Here is a 25,657-nt window from a genome sequence, read left to right as displayed (position 1 = left end):
CATGCATTACCTTTGGTAAAAATGACTTAGCATAAATCTGCTCTAGAATCGGGTACCTCTGAATTCTGTTAGCTGCCTGGTGATAGGCTCATTTCAGTAATCAGGACAGCAATACTCCTAACAATATCTTCGTATGATTCTTGCAATCCCATCGCTCAGGATTTCCAGCTGTGCGTGAACTGACGCCTAAGTAAGACAGGCAGATTTGGCTTTAAAGTTCATTCCTGAAGATTGGGAGGGGAGAAGATTGGGAGGGGAGACTGGGGGGGAGCAGTTTCCTCTATCCTCCCCTCCACCCCATAGATGTCATTACCGTCTCACTCCTTGGAGAATTAGCCAATGTGGAAATACAGAGGCTAACACTTGGCCTTCCTTCAGCAATGAACACATACCACAGAGTTCACATTTGCTCAGAAATAATCTGGGCGGGGGGGGGGGAAGCAGGGTGGAGGAGGGAGAGATGAAGTGAAGCACAACTGCAGATCATCAGTCTGGCTTAACCTTGTCAAGCAGGGATGAAGCAGGAAGTTCCTTGTGACAATGACTGGCAGGTATACAAATGGATGAAGGAAACCTGCTGCAAACCAGAGAGGGTCTCAGACAGTCAGCTGGAGCACAGGAAGAAGACACAGGCAATAGCCAAGATCAGAGGAAACTGACATTGGTGGCAGACATTTCAGCAAAAAGATCTATTCCAGATGCATTTTATTGGGGGTGGGGAACCTTTCCAGCAACGCTGTTTGCTAAGTGATTGCAGCAAAGATCGAAGGATTTCATTGGGGGGGGAGTAGTTTTTTAAAGTATACTGTTACAAACGTGGAAATGATAAAATAAATTGAAGGAAGCTCAGAAAGAGGGGGGTAGAAGTCGAGGTTTGAAATGTTGGAACTATTGTTAAACTATATAAAGGAAAATGATAAATAAAATTAGTATTTTTAAAAAGTATACCGTTACAAAAGTTGGATGCCTGCCCCTCTCTCTGCCAAGCGGTGGCAAGAACCCACGGAGTCACAGGAACCCACACAAGGCCTGTGTCCCCTTGAAAATGCAGTGGAGACTGTTGTGGCTTTAAGAAATATGGTTTGTTCACCTATTTACACCTTCAGTCTGCATGGAGGGAGTCAAGATCTTATAACACGGTCATTTCAAGAGGCAGCAGCTCAAGCAGCCGGCAGCCAGCCTCCTGGAAAGGTGGATCTCAGCTCTTTTTCCTAATTCTTCTTCCCAGAAACCATTTTCCTGTCCCCTCAAACATACACCTCATCACCGTGGTAACATCTCACTCCCCAGTGGCCCATCACCAACTTTTGTCATGTTAACAGGTTTGCTCTTCGCCCAGCCAGGTTGGTTTGCATAAGCCAGCCTAGGAATTCCCTGAATTCCTTGTCCGGCACAGTTCTGCACTTTAATTCGTATCCCAGTTAATAAAAACCCTGGCATTTATTAATTTCTGGGGGGTAAAGGTAAATGACCCTTGAGCATTTCAGTCAAAGGTGACTATGGGGTTGCAGTGCTCATCTGACTTTTCAGGCTGAGGGAGCCGGCGTTTGTCCACAGACAGCTTTCCGGGTCATGTGGCTAGCATGACTAAACTGCTTCTTTCGCAACGGAACACCATGACAAGTGCCAGAGTACACGAAAGCACTGTTTACCTTCCCGCCACAGTGGTACCTATTTATCTACTTGCACTGGTGTGCTTTTGAACTGCTAGGTTGGCAGAAGCTGGAACAGAGCAACGGGAGCTCACCCCGATTGGTGGATTCAAACCACTGACCTTCCAATCGGCAAGTCCAAGAAGCTCAGTGGTTTAGACCACAGCATCACCCACATCCTCCCCTTAAATCTATAACATAACATAAACTTTTATTGTGCTAGCCAAAGGCCATGGTATCATCCAAAGAAGGGAAGGAGGGGAGAGAGAGACAGCAGTTGCTACATGTGCAGTAAAACCATGATCAAATCCACCAAAATCCCTTATTGCACAGAATAAAAAGTAATTCTCAGATAAAATGCTCAAGTTAGATCTCTGAGTCCCCTTTGCAACTGACCGCTAGCCCATCCAGTTCTTTCTTCCTAATCTTCCTAGCTGCCAAGGCATAGAGATCAGCCTTATAAGTCACAGAGTCATCAATATCACTCAGCAGCCATTTCACCCTCTCTGCCCTGGTTAGATTTGTTTCCTTCGTGAAAAGGGGTTTTATTAATCAATTTCTTGGGTCTGCATATAGTGGACATTGTATTAAGTAATGGCAAATGGTTGTTCACACAGAAAGAGTCTCTCTTCATAAGGCATTTTGTTGTATTGTCCATCTAGGTAAAAACTATGCTTATGCCATTCTTGACGTCATAATCAAAACAAGAATGCCACTGCAGGCACTGAACAACAGATAGAGAAGCGACAAAGAGAAACAGGTTCATGTTCCTTGTACACACACTGAATTTTATCACCTGAAAAGTCCAGAGCTTCTGAGTGGATGAAATATTCATCAGTCTTCTTCTTTGGCGATCACTCGTAGCCGAGTAAGATTGTCTTCCATGAACATGGTCTTAACAATGAGTCCATAAGTGACTGTGGAGGCCAATTCTGGATCCACACGTCCTTCCACAGTGGGGACATAGGTTTCCGAGCAGGAGCTGATCACGGTGAGGATTTGCCAAGCATGCCTTCCTCTCAGCATGTTTCTCCCCTTCGTCCTGAGTTTGAGCATCTTCAAAGCCCATGACACCTTTGGTAAAGGCTGTTCTCCAACTGGAGCACTTGCAGGCCAGTGTTTCCTAGCTGCTAGTGTTTATACTACATTTTTAAAGATTTGCCTTGAGAGAGTCTTTTAACCTCTTTTGTTGACCACCAGCATTACGCTTTCCATTTTTAAGTTCGGAATAGAGTAGTTGCTTTGGAAGACGATAATCAGGCATCTGCACAACATGACCAGTCCAAAGAAGTTGATGTTGAAGATTCATTGCTCCGACACTGGTGATCTTTGCTTCTTCCAGTACAGTGGCATTAGTTCGCCTGTCTTCCCAAGTGATGTGTAAAAATTTTAAGAGACACCATTGATAAAACCTTTTGAGGAGTTGGAGATGGCATTTGTAAGTGGTCCATATTTCACAAGCATACAGTAAGGTTGGTAATACAACCTTCTGAACAGATGAAAGATTCATGTGTAGAAGGTGGTTTGTTCAATAAATAACAGCTGGTTCGCACTTGCATATATATCTCTTATTTATCCAACCCCTGATAATTCTCAGTGGAATCTCCATAAAAAAAAAATAATGTAGCTGGACTTCAGTATTCTAGATGGAGGCATTGCTGGCTAGGTGAAACACTGAACAAGAAAGTAAATTGTATTAATTTAAGTCCCACTTTTTCTGAACTAAATTCAGTCTGGTCACTCTTGGCTCTAAGTTGGTCTGAAGTTGAGGGCGCGGTCCTTGTTGTATGCAAAATTGAGTGGCGGAGCTATGTGACACTGAAAAGCAGCCTTGAGGAGGCTGTGGTTTGGACCGGTGGGGCGGGGAGCAGGCATGTCGAATTTAAAATCACCCTCCCCAGGTTTCTTTCCCCCCCCATAGCAGATCCAGATGTGTTTGCTCCGAGGGGCTCTTTAAAATAAGAGTTTTGAGGGCAGGGGAAGGCAAACCGACAGGTGCTCAGGAGCACTGGAGTCAGACAAACATCTGCTGCGGATGTCAGGAACGCACAAAAGCTGCTCTGTGCTGGGTAGTGAAGCATAGGAGCAAAGGAACAGCTGGAGCAAAGGAAGGAAGGAGCCCGAGAAAAACAACAAGGTATCAGATTAAAAGAAGACAAGCGAGAAAAGCTACTTTAGAGGCCTAGTAAACAGTCTCAGATAGATAGATAGATAGATAGATGATAGATAGATAGATAGATAGATAGATAGATAGATAGATGATAGATGATTGATAGATGATAGATGATAGATGATAGATGATAGATAGATAGATGATAGATAGATGATAGATAGATAGAGATAGATAGATGATAGATAGATAGAGATAGATAGATGATAGATAGATAGAGATAGATAGATGATAGATAGATGATATAGATAGATAGATATAGATAGATAGATAGATAGATAGATGATAGATAGATAGATGATAGATAGATAGATAGATATAGATAGATAGATAGATAGATAGATGATAGATAGATAGATGATATAGACAGACAGATGATAAATAGACAGAAAGATAGATGATAGATAGATAGATAGATAGATAGATAGATGATAGATAGATGATAGATGATAGATAGATGATAGATAGATAGATAGATAGATAGATGATAGATAGATAGATAGATGATAGATAGATGATAGATTAGATAGATAGATAGATAGATAGATAGATAGATAGATAGATAGATGATAGATAGAGATATTGGGGAAATGTAGCTCTATGGCTGATCTGGAATTATTTCTTTGTTTATTTGGTTTATTGTAAGGCTGGACAAATCTGTTAATTTTGATTTTGGTTTAAATTCAATTCTGCACATTTTAGAGTGATTTGTGGCTTGCTTGCTTGCTTGTTTATAAAACTTCATGAAAGTTTGCCAGCATTTTCATGCCGATCTCTCCCAACATACACATTTTTGCAAGCAATTCTCCCTAATTTCTTTATGTTACTTTCACTCATAACTGCATTTTTATGCACACCTTTGACACATGCATTTTTATGCACATTGGTCATCGCAGAATTCAGAGAAGAATGAATTTCAAGGCGTAATTGTATTTCTATTCTTGCCTTGGTTTGAGAATTGGGTGGTTTCACATTCAGATGGAAACCAGATCAAACTCCTCCCCAGCCATAACTGTAAGTCTCCCTGCATGTCTTCAAAGAGAAAGATGGGTTGTAGCATAATAAGTAGGTTGGTAGAACACCTGATCAATTAATACTCTAAGGCAGTAGTTCCTAATTGGGGGTCCGGGGACCCCCAAGGGGTCTGCGTAACACAGCCAGGGGTCCGTGGCACCATTCACATAACAAAAACTACTATAGAGATATCAAGGTTTTCAAAAGTAGGGGGTCCATGGCTTGGCTTTTGAAAAACAGGGAGTCTGCAGAACTTAGCTAATTGGGAACCACTTAGCTTCCCAATGAAGAGAAGCAGAAGAGAAGTGTATTCTGGCTTCTTACATCAGCCAGGGGATTGAGAGACACTGAGAGGCTGCACTCGTCTGCCTCTCAGGAATAAACATCAAGGCAACCGGGAAGCCGTCCTGGCTCTATCCATCAGCCCAAGAAGCAGCAGCTGCAGGGAACTTACTTTCCCCCTCCATTCCTGAAAGAATGTTCAACTCTAGTTGACTGTTGCAGAAGGCAAGCCGGAGAAAGAGGACACCCAGGCCTAGGGACTGGGGAGAATTTCTACTCTGTTTGCATTGAAAGGAGAGGCTCTCAAATCCACCCTTTCCGACACAATCCGTGAACCAAAACACAGCCCTCTTTCGAAAATTGCACTCCTCCGAATTTTACAATGCCGTTCTCCAGGCCTGGAAATGTACACAAGAATGCACAGCCCAGGAATAAAATGTGCATCTATGAGTGAAAATAGCATGGTGGGAGAAAGGGTTTTATTAGAGCTATCCAATATGAATAGAACAACCTGGAACTGTTGACTCGTTTCATGTCAAGGTCCTCTTTGAGGATAAGTCTGATACTATTACACTGGCTGTAGCATAATTTCTCTCGGAGGCAGTAAAAATAAAAAATCAGTATGTGCAGCCTCTGTTGACTAGCAAGGACCATCTTACACCTTAATAACTGTTGATATATACTATTGTTGTACTGTGTGTTTATTAGAGGGACATTGCTTTGCAAAAATGTGTCTTAGGGAAAATTGCCCCCAAATTATATATATTAGGAAAAATTTGCACTAAAATGCAGGTGAATTATCAGGAGGACTTTTTTAAAAATAAAATAAAATAGCAAGTTCTGATTTGTAGAACTAAAGTTCAGATTGGAGAAATGAGAAACTGAGAGACACTGAGATTCCGCCTCTGACACTCATCCCGCCTCTGACCCCATCCATCATTCAAAAAAGCAAGAGAACACCAGCAATGGAAGACCAGCCTGATCTGAACTGCATTCTTATGAATATTTGTTGGAAATTTAAAGAGAAGGAAGGCACTTTCTACCATATGTGGTGGACATGCAAGATAACAAAAGCATATTGGGAAACGATATATAACAAGTTAAAAAAAATGTTTAAAATAACTTTTGTGAAAAAACCAGAAGCTTTTTTTACTAGGAATTTTAGGGGCAGAAATACCAAAGGAGCAGAAAAAACTATTTATGTATGTGACGATAGCTGCGCAGATACTTTCTGCCCAGAGATGGAAGGAAGATAAAGTCCCTACAAGAGAAGAATGGTTGATAAAGATGATGGAATACGCCAAAATGGCGGAAATGACCGGGAAGCTTAGAAACCAAGAAGATAAAAACTTTCACAAGGAATGGGGGGAAATTATAAGTTATCTTGGAGAATACTGTAAACAATTAAAAACATTAGCAGGCTTGTAATAGCACTTGTAATGTAACAAGAACTATGGTAAGAATATAATTTTGAACGAAAAGTGGAGAACATTATTAGATGCAGTTGAATAAGATTAACAATGGAACCCATGGAGGGAAGTCCAGTGATTCAGGGAATCCCATATTTTTATGATTATGATTTTTATTTAAATGTCAATGTCATTTGTAAAACTGGAAAAAAATAAAATAAAATAAAAATAAAAAATGAACTGCATTCTTACAGATCACCAATTTTATTCCAGCCCTGAAGAACTGATCTCCTTCCTCCACCTTTTTTCTCCTCTCCCTGTTTCAGTGTATGTCTTGCTTTTTTCGTTTGTGAGCCTGATGGTCTCTCTCTGCTTTATGACAGGAAGCAGCTTCAGGAGTCAATACCTGTCTGAAAAGTGGATTCAGTCAGTAAGCAAACCAATAAACCAGAGTGCTCTGAACTTGTGAGCTTCCCTGAGTTGGGCTGCATATACACCACATATTTAAATGATTGAGCTGGTGGAGCTGTGGGTTAAACCACAGAGCCTAGGGCTTACCCATCAGAAGGTTGGCAGTTCGAATCCCCGTGATGGGGTGAGCTCCCCTTCCTCGGTCCCTGCTCCTGCCAACCTAGCAGTTCAAAAGCACGTCAAAGTGCAAGTAGATAAATAGGTACCACTCCAGCGGGAAGGTAAACAGCGTTTCCATGCGCTGCTCTGGTTCGCCAGAAGCGGCTTAGTCATGCTGGCCACATGACCCAGAAGCTATACGCTGGCTCCCTCGGCCAATAAAGTGAGATGAGCCCCGCAACCCCAGAGTCATCCGCGACTGGACCTAATGGTCAGGGGTCCTTTTACCTTTACCTTTATGTGTCTTGTGCGCAACACATCATATGGGGACTTCCGGCAAGGGAAAATGGCGGGCGCCACGCCAGAGAGCAGCGAGCAGCTCCTGAAGCCAGCCAGAGCCAACTGTGCTACCAGGCTGGCTCTGGGCTGCTGAGGCTGCCGCTGCCAAGTTTCCCAGGGACAGATTTGCAAATCTGGTGACATTCTGGGGACGGAATTTGTTTGGGGACAGATTTGCAAATCCGGGGACTGTCCCCGGGAATCCCAGGACCTGTAGTTTCCCCCCTACATTTCTCAACACCCACATTTAAAGGGATTCTTTGGGGGAAGTCATGTGGTGCCTTGGGCACTCTTGTAAAGACCCGGAAGTAAAACAAGGACAAATCTTTAAAACAAAAGGGACAGAATATCACAGTAAAATATTTATAATTTTCCTCTTTTTTGCAGAGATTTTTATTAAAGTTTTCACAATGCAATAGGATTATATCTAGAACCAGTATCAAGAAAGAAAGAAGAAACAACAAGAGAAAAGAGAGAAGAAAAACATCAGAAATAATAACACGCACACACCTGTTGAAAAGGTTTTCCCTTCCCTCAGCCTCACACCCTAAGAAAATCCCATTCTTGCCTGTCTTCCACTCAGGCCCCTGTCTTCTATCCATCACCTATTTATAATTCCCAGCACATTCCTAACCCCATTGAATTCAATGGGGCCTACTTTGGTCAGGATTGCAGCTTTAGTGTGTGCATATGATAATAAGACAAGGTGGGTGGTGGGGGGAGGGAGAGTTGGAAATTGCCCAGAGCGGCAGAAAAGTAGTCATAATCTTGGGCCAGCCCTGATCCTGACCCTGATTTCAGAGCACGCTCGCTGCTCCTTTCGCCCCTCCAAAAACAAGTCGGAGGAATGTTCACAAAGTCCAAGGAACACAGGTAAAGCTATGGGTGAAAAAAAGAAAGATGTTATGTGTGTGAGGGAAATAAAACTCGGGATATTGGGCGTGGTGGAATGCATTTGGGAGCACAAAAGACCCATTGTTAATGTGGGACAAGCCTTTCCCCAGTAGGGGAGGGAGATGAGAAAGTGAGTTTCTAGCAGATCAGGGTGAAAGCATAAATGCTGTTAATATGACACACAGCTGGTGCATAGAAGGTTTTGGAAGTATGTATTTCTTTTTTATTTATTTTGACAAAGTAATAATAATAAATAAATAAGAATAAAAATGTGCACCCCGCCACTGAGACCATTCCATTGTCACTATCCAACCTCCCAAAATTTCAGCACCTCTTGCTATGTTTTGACCCCTTTCTGTTTTAACCAGCCTTTCTCAACCTGTGGGTCCCCAGATGATGTTGAACTACAACTCCCATCACCCCTAGCTAGCAAGGCCAGAGCTCAGGGATGATGGGTGTTGTAGTCCAACAACATCTGGAGACCCACAGGTTGAGAACCGCTGGTTAACAGTACAAATTCTACAAACACCTTCCATATCTCCTCAAAATCATTTCTCCTGTGTATTCCCCATCTTACCTTAATGGTACATGTTAATTTATCATTAATAGCTATATCCCACACCTCTTTATACCGTTCTTCCATTTTACATTCTGCTTGCCCCTTCCGGAAGGGTGTATTTGTATGGCCAACCTGAGACATGGGTGCCCAATTGAGGTAAGGAAGCCACAAACGTTTGTGACACACTTAGGAAACAGCAAAATGGCTCCTCTATGGTTTGCACCTTGATTCCAGACCATATAAGAGGGAGCTAGGCTCCATCTTCACCATATACCACTTTAAGTAGTCATGGCTTTCCCCAAAGAATCCTGGGAACTGCCGTTGGTTTAGGAAGCTGAGAGCTGTGAGGAGACCCCTGTTCCTCTCATGGTGCTACAATGTTCAGTGGTCAGGGATGATGGGAGCTGGAGTCTTACAACCTCTGAAGGTCATCAGGTTTTCCGTCTCTACAGACATACATTCAATGATTGCACTTGGCACAGGCCTCCATGAGGTAGCCAAGCTGACAGAGAGCTACGCTAACCTTAGGAACCAAGGAAGAGCCAAATATGCAGCTCAGAGAATAAGTGGGTAGAGTTTAGCACTAGGTTCATTGCAGAAATCCACACTGGGCCAATCTCAGCCATCTCACTTAGCAGGGCCCTAAGGGTTGCATATCTCAAGTGAAGCCACCAGTCCCCTATCGGAATTTGTAGCAGTAAACAGGGGCATTACACTGAGAAGGGGTTTATGGCCCTGGCTGGATATGCGGGGAGAAATCTGATGAGGTTCACATATAAAGGCGAATCTACCAAAATGGTGCTTTGCAAAATGCTATGCAAACCAAAATGCAGTCAAACTTCAGAACTGACACTTCTCCAAATTTTGCAGTTTCTGGCCAAGTAATGTGTATGATAATCCCTGTGTTCAAGTGTGCATAAAATGCAAATATTTGTAGAAATAAAATACAACAAATGCATTGCATTAGAGAAGGTGGGTTGGCAAAAATGTGGAGAAATCCACATTAAACCCTGATGAATTTCCGCGAGGGCTTTGCAAAGAAAATCTCAGACTGGTGTTGAAATGTGGAGGTGTGGTTTAAGGGGGAGGAAAAACAAGAAAAGGAAGGAACCCCAAACTGAAAAAAATGGTCCACACTGCTATGGCAGAGAGGAGGTCAATATTTTCCCCTTCTGCCATTTACCTGCTCTATAAACATCCCTCTCTGCTCTTTGCCTTCTTACAAAACATCCAGGTACCCAGTCACAGATCTGCAGTGTCTTTCATTTTTTATCCATGGGTCTGCATATTAGCACATGCCTCCAAATCCTTGGGGACACGGGTGGCGCTGTGGGTTAAACCACAGAGCCTAGGACTTACCGATCAGAAGGTCAGTGGTTTGAATCCCCGTGATGGGGTGAGCTCCCGTTGCTCGGTCCCTGCTCCTGCCCACCTAGCAGTTCGAAAGCATGTCAAAGTGCAAGTAGATAAATAGGTACCACTCTGGCGGGAAGGTAAATGGCATTTCCGTGCGCTGCTCTGGTTCACCAGAAGCGGCTTAGTCATGCTGGCCACATGACCTGGAAGCTGTACGCCGGCTCCCTCGGCCAATAAAGCGAGATGAGTGCTGCAATCCCAGGGTCGGTCACGACTGGACCTAACGGTCAGGGGTCCCTTTACCTTTACCTACCAAATCCTTAGCAGCGTGTGGGGATTTTCTGACAGGTGCTCAAAAGCTCCTTCGTGGACAGAGCAGTGTGGAAAGCGAGCCATGAAGTTGGAAAGATGGAAAGCCATTGACCGTGTGATATAAATGCATTTAGTATTTAGCACTAGCCGCAATGTCTCATGATACAAATATGAGACAAGCTCCACTTTCTGGGTCTACGTATATTCAAACAGCAGCATGCGATGGTGAGAATGACTGCATGTTCAGAATCACTGCATCGCTTGCCATTCTTCCTTCTATCGACACCAAGCTATCCCCGAAGACAATAAGATATTGTTCCTAGTACATGTAAAAGGGTTTTGTTCTGGCAGGTAGAGGCTTCCATCCCGCCAGCTTAAAATAGTAGGTTAAAGAGAGGCTTGACTTGTTGAAACCGGGCTGTCAGAGCACTTGATAACAGCAATGATTCACTACTTGCTCGAGCTGTTTTGTGGAAGTATTGCAAACAGAAACCAGACATTGAGTGAAAAAGAGACTATTGCAGGGTTGGGGGGGGATGTTCTAAGAAGGAAGAATGTCCAAGGTAACAATGGCGTTTCAAAACAAATAGCTGCAGATCTTGATGTTACAAAGTGCCCCAACTGTGTGTTTTGAAATTCTCTGCTTCCAAACGTTTTCTCAAGACCGAATCAAATTAAACTCAGCTCCCAATGAAGAAAAGCAAATGGTGTGCATTCTACAATTTTGCACTAACGAAAGGGGGAATGTTGCACTGAATTCAACTGCCGTAGATTCATAGAATTGTAAAGTTGGAAGGGACTCCAAGGATCATCAAGTTCAACTTCCTGCAATGCAGGAATCTCAACCAAAGCATCCATGACAGTTAGCCGTCCAAACTCTGCTTAAAAACCTCCAAGAAAGGAGAGCTCATAACCTCCTGAGGGAGACAGTTCCACTGTCGAACAGCTCTTACTGTCAGAAAGTTTTTCCTGATGTTTAGTTGGAATCTCCTTTCTTGTAACTTGAAGCCATTGGTTTGAATCCTCCCATCCAAAGCAGGAGAAAACAAGCTTGTTCCCTCTTCCATGTGATGGAGATATTTGAGGATGGCCATCATATCTCCTCTCAGTCTCTTCTTCTCCAGGCGAAACATAAATCTCATTTCTTTAAAAAGTTCCTAGTTCTTACTGATATAATGATAGACTTGGGAAATTGACTTGAAATTCCACCGCAAAAATAAATGATGTGCGGCCCTGCTGTACCCCTGTTTATTTGGAAGTCAGTCCTATTGCTCAAAACGCATCTCACTTCTGATTAAGGCTGCCATCTTATGCGTACTTACTTGGGATTATTGAACTCAGTAGGAATCACGTCTGAAGAAATAAGCATAGGATTGGGTTGTAAGTGCATGTAACTGCAACTTTAAAATAGCCTCCAGTGGCGGGGTTTGGCGGGCCCATGATGTTCCTTGCTCTTCTTCATACCGAGCAAAAGCCGGGAAAAAATGTTTTAAAAGTATATAAAAATGATGCGAAGTAAGCATAGCTGTCAACTTACAGATTTGAAAATAAGGGAACAGCAGCCTCAAAAATAAGGGATCAGCAGCCAAAATAAGGGATTTTAGTCAACCAGCAGCCAAACAAAGCCTCAAGTGGTTGTTCCCATAGCGCAGCAACCCGGCAAAGGGGGTGCAGCAAGGAAAACCACCGTCACCTCTCCGCTGGGAAGCGCTGAGCAAAGGCGAGTCCCCAGGCAACGCGGCCAACTTGATCTGCACAAGGCATGCAAGCTCCACCCCCCCAGTCGTTCTTAGACTCCTTATTGGGTGAGCAACACAGCCAAGTAACACAGTTGGAGCCTCCCTCCTCCCTGGCTGGCAGGGAGGGAGGGAGAGGAGCTGCTTCCTTTGAAACCCGGGAAATTTAAGGAACATCATCAATAAGGGACAGCGGAGGGACATGGTGCTGGGATAAGGGACTGTCCCACCAAATAAGGGATGCTTGACAGCTATGGAAGTAAGCCAAAGGTTTGTTGGTCACAGAATTCACCTTTTCTTAATAATTACATCTTTATTTAGGCTCAGTGTGCACAGAATCCTGCATATAGCATGTATGTGGGAGTCTTTTTTGGATACTAGTTGCACCGGGAGGAATGCAAAAAAAATTTTTTTGACAGAAATGGATAAATTCCTCACAGTGCAAATAGCAGCTTCAACGAATGTTTTTCATCAGGACACCAGAAGGCAGGAAAGGGTTAAAGTCCCCCCTCCCTGCATGCTGTGATCCCATTAATCCTTCTCCTCTTCATTTGCATTTTTTTAAATAAAAAAAACCCTGTGCATTTAACCCACCAGTTTGGGTCCCAGTGTAACAGATGCAAGAGACCACATATCAGAAGTGCTGTTGTCTGAAAACTTGTGCATTTCCTTCCCCATTCTGCCAGCTGACCTCCTTCTTGACCCGCAAAAGCTTTGCCATTCCTTTCTCCCCTGCCAAGTTATGTGGTGGTTTCGCGATGCGCACAAATAAATGATCAAGCTCCCCGGGACATCCGCTCCAACACGTTTGAAGTCAAAGCTTCAGGCGATGCAGACCTTGGCAAGATCAAGACTTTGGTATTTGAGGGAAGAACATTGTTTTTAATCCAGAGTTCACCAGTCACCTGCCGGGGTCACCTGAGAACTGCTGAAGGATTGTACGTGCGAGGCTGCTCAGAAATTGCCGTTTCAAATATCTAAAGTCTGCAACGCACACCTGAGTTTTGGTTTCTGAACGTGCAGGTGGCAAGAGACACATGTCATGCAGCTCTCTGTTCAGAAACACGTATTTATACAGCGATTTCCTTAAGAGCTCTAGGATCATCTCAGGAATCCTTCCAGCAACCTGCACTGTGGGCCAATATTGCTATCAGCATGTTGCAGACCCAGGGGACTGAGGTTGAGAGAAACAGTGGTGGGTTGGGGTTACTTGGGATATACCTGTCTTGAACCACCTAGCCAAGTATCCACGATACATCTAAAACAAGCAGGACAAACATTTCACACGATGTGAATAAATGCAGGCATACAGCGTGCAAGTTTATTCTCTTATAAACTGTGCATGCAACTTGTGAAGCGAAATCATGACACAGACTGCCTATGCAAAGAGGTATTCAAAAGTTAAACAAATGAAGGGGATGACAAACACTCTCCTTGGCTGTAAGGTAGGGTTGCCGTATTTCAAAAAGTGAAAAACAGGGACAATGAAATTCCAGGACAAACCTAAATTTCCTGCATCCAACTTCAGAGAGTTCCAATATGTCATAAGGGGCAATGTCTTAAACAAAGGGTAAGATGCAAGCACATATAAAACGCTCCAAGAACACGGAGCCAGCTGTTCTCAAACTGATCCCATTTGCTGACAGGGATCAACAATGGTTGGGCAATCACACATACAAATTATTTGGATGTCAAGGAGATACCGTAAATAACTATACAACTTTTAGAAGACATCTGAAGGCAGCCCTGCATAGGGAAGTTTTTAATGTCTGGTGTTTTCATATGCTTATACATTTGTTGGAAGCCGCCCAGAGTGCCAGGGGCAATCTAGTCAGATGGACGGGTACAAATATCATCATCATCATCATCATCATCATCATCATCATCATCATCTTCCCCTGCCCCTCAGTGCCCGATGACATATTGCATTCCAAAAAGCACATACAGTGGTACCTCGGGTTACATATGCTTCAGGTTACAGACGCTTCAGGTTACAGACTCCGCTAACCCAGAAATAGTATCTCGGGTTACGAACTTTGCTTCAGAACAGAAATCATGCTCCAGTGGTGCGGCAGCAGCGGGAGGCCCCATTAGCTAAAGTGGTGCTTCAGGTTAAGAACAGTTTCAGGTTAAGAACGGACCTCCGAAACAAATTAAGTACTTAACCCCGAGGTACCACTGTACATGAAAAGGTAAAGTTACACAGGAATATAATATTCCTATTTGCCTCACGGAGCTACAATTCTCAGAGAGGTTAACAGTCAATCCCTGTTCCTAAGGAATTTTGGGAATTGTAGCTCTGTGAGGGAAATAGAGGCCCCCTGACAACTCTCAGCGGTCTTCACAAACTATACTTCCCAGGACTCTTTGGGAGAAACCAGGGCTTATTTTTTCAGCTGGAACTCACCAGAACTCAGTTCTGGCACTTCTCAGGTGGATGTCATTTCTGTTATAAAAGAACAAGGGTGGTGTTCATGGTGAGCTCTGGCACCTCATATTCCAGAAAAATAGCACTGGGAGAAACCGCTGCTGTTTAAAAGAGTATGATACTGCTTCAAATGGCACCTGAGGGGGATTGTCCTCACAGCTTTTCTTCTTCTTCTTGGGGGTCGTAAATAAAAATTCTAGTCCACAAAATAAGCCGCGAATGATCAAGATGCTAAATTTGCATGCTTTTCCTTCTCCTCTCACTGTACATGGCTGATACAGCTCAGTTTGAGAACCTTTGAAATATGGGTCCCTCACTGTTTTATCTGCCAGTGTGGTTACCTGCTAGTGCCAGATTTCCATATAAGCTAAACAAGCTATAGCTTTGGGCCCCACTCTCTTGGGGCCCCAAAAAAATTAAAGGGAAAAAAACTGGATAAAATACATATTTTGTTATGTGCAAATTGCTTTAGATACCTATTAGCTCCATAAATTACCATATAACATATATTCAACACAAAAAACAGCGATAATTTGTTGACAAAGGACAGCTGGACATATAAAGGGCCCCATTACCTTCAGTAGTTTAGGGCATCACCAAACCTAAATCCAGCCCTGTTACCTACCTACTCCAAGACTGGGAGGTTAAGCAGGTTGTACACTGAAAACAAGAACATCTGTATTTGTAAAGAAGGCTGTCATACACCCGGAAAATCCCAGACATTGCTGGGATTTTGATCCCAAAAATGGCATCTGGACTGATTTTTTACTGTTCATCCCAAATGTTGTAGGACAACCCATTCTGCAAGTGGTTGGGGGTTTTTTTGCCAGTTTTCTTTAAACTAGCAGAAAAACTTTGTTCAAAAAAGAAAGAGAGAAAAAGAGAGGGGGAGAGAGAGAGAGAGAGAAAGAAAGAAAGAAAGAAAGAAAGAAAGAAAGAAAGAAAGAAAGAAAGAAAGAAAGAAAGAAAACAATGTTTTTGTCCGGATTTTCACTTTCTGAAATGCAGCAATCCTGCACAAAAAGATGTTGCATTTGGGCTAGGGGATTTCTCAGTAGCTGAAATCCGAAAGCGTCCCACCTCGGCTCGCTATTTCTCTCCCCACTCGCACCCTCCCATTTCCCCGCTCAGTCCGATGACAGTTAGGTGAGAAAAGCTGCCGACAGCTATTGTCAGCGCTGCGTTTCAGCCCTGTGGTGACTGGTGCCATTTCTGCGCTGGTCACATTCTACGCAGAGGGGAACTGGAGGAAGATGGGGTTATAAAAGGGAAAGGCTTTCGACATTCCATATCCTCCTCTCATTTGCCAATTCGGAAAGCTGCCTCACAAATAGGTCACTCATTAAATGCTTATATAGCTGGATTGAGGAAGGCCACTTCTCCGGAGAACAACGGAAGAGAGGAAAGTGGTTTATTGAGCCTTCTGGGTGGTCACAATGGTCAAGAAGAAACCCAAGCTTAATGAACTCATTACCCTTCAGGTCCTCATACAGATACTCATTACGCAACTGGTTATTTACCCTGTGTAAATATCTGTGGGCATTTTTTTTCTCTCGTCCATGTTCTGTACTCAAGTCAAAAGAGAGGGAGGTGTCTTGTTTTGTTTTTTTAAAGTTGGCTCCCGATCTTGCAAAGTCCTTCGGTTCCCCTATATCTGATAACTAAAAGAACACTATTAAATTCTAGTGGAGTGGCCGGGAACGAGAAGGGAAATGATCGGTTCCGACCAAAGGTCGCAGTTAGAAAGATTTCCCAATAAATGAACGTCAAGAACTGCAGGCTTAACAAACTAGGGTGCCCAGAATTCTTTGAGGGTTTGGGGGGAATGTGCTCTGAATGTGCTTTAAAGCTATTGTGTGTACACAACCAGAAGGGGAAAAATGTCCGTCTGTTTCCAAAATCAGCATCTCAGGTGAGTTTGAAAACGATTAAAGCAGGATTCCTGAATTGCAGGGGGTTGGACTAGATGACCCCTACGATTCTATTTTAAGTTTTCTGGGCAGAGGAATACATATAGGGCTACATATAGGGCTGTATCAAACCACTGCCAGAGGCAGAGTAAACCCACTGAAATTTATTCAGTATAGCTTAAGGTAAAGGTAAAGGGACCCCTGACTATTAGGTCCAGTCGTGACCGACTCTGGGGTTGCGGCGCTCATCTCGCTTTATTGGCCAAGGGAGCCGGAGTACAGCTTCCGGGTCATGTGGTCAACATGACTAAGCCGCTTCTGGTGAACCAGAGCAGCGCACCGAAACACTGTTTACCTTCCTGCCAGAATGATACCTATTTATCTACTTGCACTTTGATGTGCTTTCGAACTGCTAGGTTGGCAGGAGCTGGGGATTCGAACCACCGACCTTCTGATCAGCAAGCCCTAGGTTCTGTGGTTTAACCCACAGCGCCACCCCTGTCCCAAATGGCTTGCTTAGGTCTATTAATTTGACATGAGGGTACTCCACACAGAAGTCAGTTGGATAAAGCCAAAAGATCCTAAAATGCCAAGGTGCAATGATGATGGAACAGACAGCGCAGCAGAATGCTGTCCTGATGCTCCCCCAGTTGCACAGCTCCCATGAGGACGTTGGCACGTTGCACAGGTAACTCACAGGCAGAAGCTGCAGGCAGGCCCCATATTTCTAAGTCTCGAAAGCTCCTTTACCTACTAGAGCAGTTTCTCCCAAACTTGGGTCTCCAGCTGTTTTTGGACTACAATTCCCATCATCCCTGACCAGTGATCCTGCTAGCTCTGAATGATGGGAGTTGTAGTCCAAAAACAGCTGGAGACCCAAGTTTGGAAAACTCTGCTCTAGAGGGTTGCAATCTCTTTTGCAGGTGGGATTCAACCAAATCCCAGTGCAATCTATTTGTGCGATTAAAGGAATCTGGTGCTCTTGCAGAACAACCTCCTCTCCACAACCCCAAAATAAAACATCAAGAGTTTATGCAGTAAAGAAATGAACGGGAAAATACAAGATAATTGCTGGATGCAATTTTGCATAACCTCACTGCAAAGTAGGAAGGAACGTGCAATCAATAGGTCCTCCAGAAGCGAATGGAGAAATTAATCAGAACAAAGTTGAGCTTGTGTTTTTTTTTTTTGCCTGAAGTTGTTGAGTTTTTGTTTGTTTTTAGGGGAACCAAAGTTATTGATCTACAAGAAATTTGGAGCTTTGTTTGGGCATTTTCACCACGATTTAATCCCCGTTGCCGGTTTCATGGGACATTTGCCCGATTTCTGAGAAACAATCTAGGATGCTATTTTTGGAGGCGAATTCCAAGACATGTCCTGGAAATTCAGGACATATGGCAGGTAGAGGAAGACAAATGAGAACCAGTTGGCTCTGCCTGTCATTGGCTCTGGCTCCCCCTACTGTTCACCTCCCTGCCTTACGCCTTGCCAATCCCAAATGGGGGACCAGCCACGCTCTGAAGCTGGCAGAGCTTTCTCTCACTGCCAATAAAAACCAATAAATGAATGGAAAGAGAACATACCCAAGCTGATGCAAAAACCTGACGCATGCACTAAGTTTTTAAAAGATTCAGTTTACCACCCACCCTCTCCCGCAACTTGTCTTCCCCTCCAACCTTATACTGAACATTGATATCTTGCATTGAACATAACTAATCTATGACTCTGAGACCTGAAAAGAGACATTCCTGCTTTTTTTTGCAATCCAGGAAAACCTTTACTAAAACTCTTATCCAAGAAAGAAAGAAAGAAAGAAAGAAAGAAAGAAAGAAAGAAAGGGCATCACCTCTGTAATTTCTTTGTCAGGCTCTTGTAAAACACACAGGGAGGGAAAGTGATGACAACCCTCTCCTGGGCCTTGAATAGGATTGACTTAGGATTGACTTTTTTTATCATCAGGCCTCTTTTGTGCCCTTAAAAACTGCAAGACGCTCCAACATTTCTCACACAAAAATAGTGACGTTTTATTCTGCATCAGGAAGTTTCTCCCGCGTTCGATCTCGCTGCACACAGATGTCATAAACACATACAAATCTGTCTCCTTGAGGCAACAACAGCCTCTCCTCCGAACCTGCCTCACAGGATTGTTGTATATAAAAAAAATGTGCGAGGGAAGGGAGCACGTGCAACACCTTCCACAGAAAAATGGAATGAAATTAAATTCAAGCTGCCCCAGTCACTGTTGGGGAAATAATAATAATAATGATGATGATGATGATGATGATGGAAACTGTGAGAACAATCAGGAACATACCAGAAAGTAAATCCTATTGAACCCTGTGGGACTTAGTTCTGAGTAAAAATGCTTAGGATTGCAGTGTAAGGCTGCCCAGTGTTGACCCATTTACCTGGGAGTAAGCTCCATTGAATACAATTGGACTTCCTTCTGAGCAGACAGTGTAAGGCTCCATTTGCAAGAAAGGAATCAACACTCCCACCCGTTTCCTACAAAATCGCTGGCTGCCAAAGCATTGCAATTAAAGAATTTAAGGCGGATTGGTGACCTTTCCCGTCAAAATCATAGGAAGGGCTTTGTACACCAGCTTCACCATTTCATTTGCTGCCGATATTTTATTTGCAGTATAAACAGGGCTCCATTTTTGCGCACCCCCACACACTTTTTATTGTTCTCTGCCAATTTCCGCCCGGACACTGCTTGTGGCTGCAGTATTCTGGATATGTCCGAAAAATTCCTGACATATGGCAACCCTGGGGATGGGGGACTCCAAGAGTTAACATTTCTGCTCATCGTAGCAGAGAGTGGTGCACTTTGGGAACGTACAGAATTGGACACCACTTAATTCCTGTCTGTGACATCAACTCTTTATTCAGAAAAACCAAAACAGCACAGGCCTCATGATCCCAGCAACTCTTCCTAGGTCTTGCCCCAATGAGGCCGTTGTGAGGAAGGAAGGTCCCCACCTTCCCACCGCTATCTAAGATTCCTCCCCCAGCAACCAGAGGCTCCTTTTCCTCATTTTTTCTTGTCTCCCATGTTCTGGGAGACCAGGGAGGAGGGCAACTAGACACAGAAGGAGGGGTAGACTCCCTGGCTTCCTCAGCAGCCTGCCCTCTCTCCTCTCCAGTCTCTGCTCCTGTCTAGGAGTCTGGACTGCTCTCTGCCACAGTCTCTTCCTGCTCACTAAACCCTGCTGCCTCGTCAGGTTCTGACACCTTCTCCTCCTCCCAGTCTGCTCCCTCTCCTCTCTCTAACCACTCGCCATCATCCCCTGGGGGTTCCCCGACTGGTGCTCCACAATAAAAATACCAAATCCACATTTACAAGACTTCTCAAAACATCTAATACCCAGAAGCTATGATAAGGCTGATATCTGTCGGGATTTCCCCCAGACATTACCGAGATTACAAAGGTGGAATTTCCGAAAGGAGGTGCTGGATCTTAGACAAGTCAATTGAAAAATCGTGTTTTTGTAAAACAACAACAACAACAACACACCTCAACAACTTTTGGGTTTTCCTTAAAAGGCCTTCCCCCCCAAAAAAAATTCGGGGTGTCTTGGAAATCCTAAACTATGAGCCTACATCTTGTTACGTGTGCACAAGTCCCATTCAAGTAAGTCTCCCCAATTGATGGAGATTCTGTATAGGAGTCACTCCAACGGCAGATTTAAACGCTTCCTATGATACTAGTAGCTTAATATAGAAGTAAAAAAAAAGCAGGACTTTCTGCTAACATGGCAATAACAAGAGACTACAGCCAAAAACCATTAAAATGTTCAGAAGAGATCGTCTAAGTCCTGTTTATTTTATTTTCCTCAAATAACTCTTTACAAGAACAATGTCTACTAATCCCTCGGCTTTAATATTTGTCTGAAGAGAGCACAAAATGAACTTGAGATAAGTTCATAGATATCCAGAACTGAAGTCAAAGAACAAGACTTTATGAATGGGCTGTTTAAGCTTCTGCTATTTTGATCTCTGATGCAGAAGGACTTTTGGTCCCCAGGAACTGAAATGCCTGTTTCAAATGTAAAACAGATTATTTTTAAAATCTATATTTAATATCAGATGTCTGTTAAACTCTGTACTTAAATCTCTTAAAAACCAAGTCCATGACCCTCTATTAAAGCCTATTCTACATTTAAAAAAACTATTGGGAACAATATCCAAGCATTTGACACTATAGATCAGAGTTTCCCAAACTTGGGTCTCCATCTGCTTTGGAACTACAAATCCCCATCTTTCCTACAATTCCCATAATCCCTGACCACTGGTCCAACTAGGAATGATGGGAGTTGTAGTCCAAAAGCAGCCAAAGACCCAAATTTGGGAAACCCTGCTATAGATCATGTATTATTGTGGCAAATTAGCACGTTTAATTTTTTCCCATTGAAACCAATGCAGCTATAATAAAAACCCTTGTAAATAATTCAGGTTGTTTTTCTTAATAGAAGAACTGAAGAAGGGGAGAGGATGAATTCATAGTCAAAAGCCAAGGGACCTAAAGCAGCAAATTAGGAGCTTGTACTTTGCTTCCCGTTGAGACAGTATATTGTCCTCTTACTACCAGTCCTTCCCCCTTATGAAAACTTTTGAGGTCTTGCATCTTGAAGCATGCACTGTTTTTCAATGTCTGTTTATGTGTACAGAGAAACCCAAATAATTCATTTCATTATTACTTGCCCTCCCACTTCTAAGGGCTTTGGACTATGCTTATAGGTAGAATGAAGCTCCTATTTAGTTGAACACTTTCACATGGAGTATACATGGGGAAAACTGATTCTAAATAATATCTCATCTATATCTTTCATTTAAAAACTCTGGGGCAGGTGTAGGTGTGGAGCAGACACAATAGATTCAAGAACTTAGCCCTACAACCTCATTATTTTTAAGGGGACTGCAAAGTACATATATACAACAGAAACTTGCAGGGTTGACTTCTCAGGGAAGAATAACGAATGCAGCAAGATCATTCTGAATGAGAAAATCCTTTATTGCCTTGCAGTTTCCAGGCAGGAACCAGTTTCTTTTAAGCAGCAGCAAACCTAAGAAGTCACCTTAAAGTGATTTATCTCTAGCCATGGGAAATAACTTTTCTACTCACCTCAAACCCCTGTATGTTTTCCCTTGTGGGCAAATATCAAGTCTCTTTCTTTCTATGTGCACAGAGTTATTTAAAAACAGGACACTGCCACCGGTGTCATGATGAAACGTGCCAAGATGGGGGAATTGAGAGACTCTTCCTTAGTGCCTTGCCCCTAGTATCTGAGTGTTTAAGGACTGGGACATTTGCAGGGAAACCAAAATGCTTGTTTACAAAGCTATTGTACTACTAACTTTACTGTATGCTTATGAAACATGGACCACTTATAAACGGCATCTCCAGATCCTCGAAAAGATTCCATCAACAATGTCTCAGAAAAATTTTACACATCACTTGGGAAGACGGGCACACTAATGCCACTGTATTGGAAGAAGCAAAGATCACCAGTCTCAAAGCAACATCAACTTCGTTGGACTGGTCATGTTGTGCAGATGCCTGATTATCATCTTCCAAAGCAACTACTCTATTCCCAACTCAAGAATGGAAAGTGTAATGCTGTGTCAACAAAAGAGGTTCAAAGACTCTCTCAAGGCAAATCTTTAAAAATGTAGTATAAACACTGACAACTGGGAAACACTGGCCTGCGAGTGCTCCAATCGGAGAACAGCCTTGACCAATGGTGTCATGATGAAAGGGAGAAACGTGCCAAGAGGAAGTCATGTTTGGCAAACCTTCAACTACTACCCAGAAACCTATGTCCCCACTGTGGAAGGAAGTGTGGATCCAGAATTGGCCTCCACAGTCACTTACGGACTCACTGTTAAGACCATATTCATGGAAGACAATCTTACTCAGCTATGAGTGATCGCCAAAGCAGCAGCTTTGATCTTAGATAAAAACACCACTCACACATGTTCGTTCTCTCTCTCTCTCTCTCTCTCTCTCTCTCTCTCTCTCTCTCTTTCTCTCTCTCTCACACACACATTTACAAATCCTCCACAACACTGTAACAAATTTATAGTTTTAAAAATGGAACCAAGCAGAAAGAATCCAGACAAACCATTTGACCTGATAGAAACTGCAGCAGTTTCCTAATGTGCAACATAAAACCAGGAGCCTTTATTCCAAAACAAAAACTTTTATTCACCTGCCTCTTATGAGAACAAATAATGCAAAAAAAGGAAGATAAATAAGAGAGATAGAGAGGAGAGAAAATCATAGAAAAAATACTGATGAATTCAGAGAGAAACACATGGGAATTCCCAAGAGAATCTTGTTTTCATGAAAAGCAGTAGTGGGCTTTTGCTTTCAAACTCTTCGGCCTTTTTTTTAATTATTATTAATCCTGAAATATTAAAGAATATAAACCTTATGCATACAATAGATACAAAATTGGATACAGCACTAAATGAGACATATAATTCCCTCTACACATTAGTATTAAAAATGCAAGAGTTCAAATTAAGAAACAAACAAAAGAATGAATGTGCATCTACCACTCCCCAAACGCAGAGTGATTAGTGATTGGCAGCAACTGAGATGAGAGCTGTTTGTGGATATCTGGGAGATTTTGTCTCCCGTCATGCCAGAGTGCAGAGTCCCAGAGATGTTTGGGGAAGAAACACATGTGCTTCAACATTTGCCTCCCCATAAAAAGCCCTAGATATATTCCTTTGCACGGGAGGGCCATCATTACTATGGTGCGGATACCACTGATGGCGAATTGCTTGTATTTTTGCAAGGAAAATGAAAACATGCCCAATGGAACTGACCTAAACTTAACATCATTCCTGTGAAAGCATGGCGAGTTACCTTTGGGGTTAAGGAACGGCGATTATGGAAACACTCCCACAAAACACAACAAGAAGGAAAACTGACACTCCGGCTTAAAGAACTAGGTTGTTCATCCACTGGTGATGGCCAATGTCCGTTCCTTTCAGCTGGAACGGAGTAGGGCTCCTTGACAAACTCACCTAGAGGAGTGGAGGTTGTGCAGTCGGAGTCAGAGAGTGTACAGTCCTGATCTCCAGTTAGAGCCAATGATTGTAGGGCGAGAAAAAGGAGTGGGGTAGAGGTCTACCTACCTAGAAAAAAGTGCAGGATCAGACTAGCAATTATCTTACGCTAGCCTTTCCAATGAGATGATGAACATGACAGTGAAACGAGTGTAAGATTTCCCCCCCTGCAGGACCGGGACTCAAAATCCATCAATTTGTGCCCTTAAGGAAACATCATTGTTCTGATGCACGTCTTAATTCTTTTGGCTCTGTACAGATTGTTGCCAAAAGCTTTCTTGCAGGGCTTAACACTCGTAAAGTTACACAGCCCCAAAGACCCGTATGCACATCAAACTGGTAAGACATTGGAGAAGAAGTGATATTGCTAATAGTTTGCCATTGTTTGTAATCAGGACACTTCTTTTTGAAGTTTAAGGGCTGGTGGGAATGTTTTGGGAGCAGCGCAGCCACTGATCCAACATGGCTCAATCCCATGTTGCTCTGCTAAGGCAGAAATAATGGAGAGGCCACATAGGAAGAGAGAGAGCAAACCCATTACTTCCTGATCTGATAACTGAGGCTACTACTCCAATCTCTCTTCCGGTTTCCTAGATCACTAGAACAGCATGGGATGGTGTTACACTTTCCTGTAATATAATTATCAGATCAAATATTGGGACTTTACGAACTATAGCACATGCAGATTTTTTTACTGTATATGCTTACTTTAAGAATGTGTTCAAATTGGGCTTAAAATGGCAGTGATTAAGGCTACTGCTTTTATGGCCCACATCTATGTAGGGGGGGGCGGGACCCAAATTCACACCAGTGTAAGAGAGGTGCACTAGGGAAACCTTGGTTAGCCCTCGACAGCTTTTCAATGCGTGTTTATAGAACTACATATCATGTGATAGAGCAGTTTTTATGTGCATAATTGGATGAATGCAATTTACATACTAACAGAGTCTGAGTGGCTTACTGTGAGTCATTCAGTACAAATTACTTGTACTTAATGAAACTTCTGTTAAGTAGATAGTACATAATACTGTGAAAACAAGTTACCACTTTAAATCTTCCAGATACAAAACACAAATTAGTCAAGTCTGGCTGTATTCAACTGCTTAGCAGACCATATGCATGGAATTTATTCTTTTTAAAGTTCTTGTTAAATTAGCACATATGCATATGTGCAAGACAAAAGGCAATGCTTAATATAAATATTTAGTGGAATGAACAGAAATGGCACTTAAGCATAGACCACCCTGTCATTCCCTAAGCGGCAAAAAGATCCTGCTTCAAATTTATCTCCTGCTTCTAGTAGTCGTCTTTCCCTATTCGCTTGGAAGGTTACAGATTGGCTGGAAGTTCACATTGGTATGAGAAAGGAATGTCTGGTCGATGCAGTCTGGGAATAAAAGAAAAGAGCTGTATTTTAGTTAACTAAAAAAATCAGCGGGATAATCAAACAACATATTTAACAATACTGCATTCTGAAATATGTATGTGAATATAGTCCCTTGGGGATATTTCAGTACATGGAGAATTTTTCACCGTTACAACAAGAACTCCAGTGGAGGCAAATTAGTTTCTGGGCTAAGTTAAAAGTGCTTTAATCTTTAAAATCCCATATGCTTTCCCCCTATGGTATCTGAGTGAGCATTTTCCCCCTGCGTTCCTTCCCAGGTGTTAAGAACAGGAAGCAAGGCTTTTCCTGCAGGTGTAACCACCATCAGAAATGTGACTGGCCACCACCTTAGGGTGGAGGCCAAAGATTGCGGAATTCCCTTCCTTCAGAAAAACTCAAGATTCATTTAGTTGCCCCTTCTAAAGCCCATGGAAACCTCTCTGTTTGGAAACATCTTAGGTGTGTAAACCCTTGGGAGACACAGTTTACAGACTGCTACCTATTCCATGTCAAGGGATGCGAGTGGCGCTGTGGTCTAAACCACAGAGCCTAGGGCTTG

General features: G+C 42.9%; 1 protein-coding gene across 3 annotated transcripts in view; it reads right to left on the bottom strand.

Moving 5' to 3' along the window:
* Positions 1-22,814: 22,814 nt before the first annotated feature.
* NDFIP2 (Nedd4 family interacting protein 2) overlaps positions 22,815-25,657 on the bottom strand; it is a 57,847-nt gene continuing 55,004 nt past the window's right edge. For all 3 annotated transcript variants that reach the window (XM_053384545.1, XM_053384547.1, XM_053384546.1), the window contains one exon: positions 22,815-25,098. The gene's annotated coding sequence lies outside the window, so the exon portion shown is untranslated. The remainder of the gene's footprint in view (positions 25,099-25,657) is intronic.

This window comes from Podarcis raffonei, chromosome 4 (assembly GCF_027172205.1).
Source record: "Podarcis raffonei isolate rPodRaf1 chromosome 4, rPodRaf1.pri, whole genome shotgun sequence".
Lineage (NCBI taxonomy): Eukaryota > Metazoa > Chordata > Lepidosauria > Squamata > Lacertidae > Podarcis > Podarcis raffonei.
Note: the sequence above shows the minus strand (reverse complement) of the source record. Positions and strands in the feature narration are given on the sequence as shown.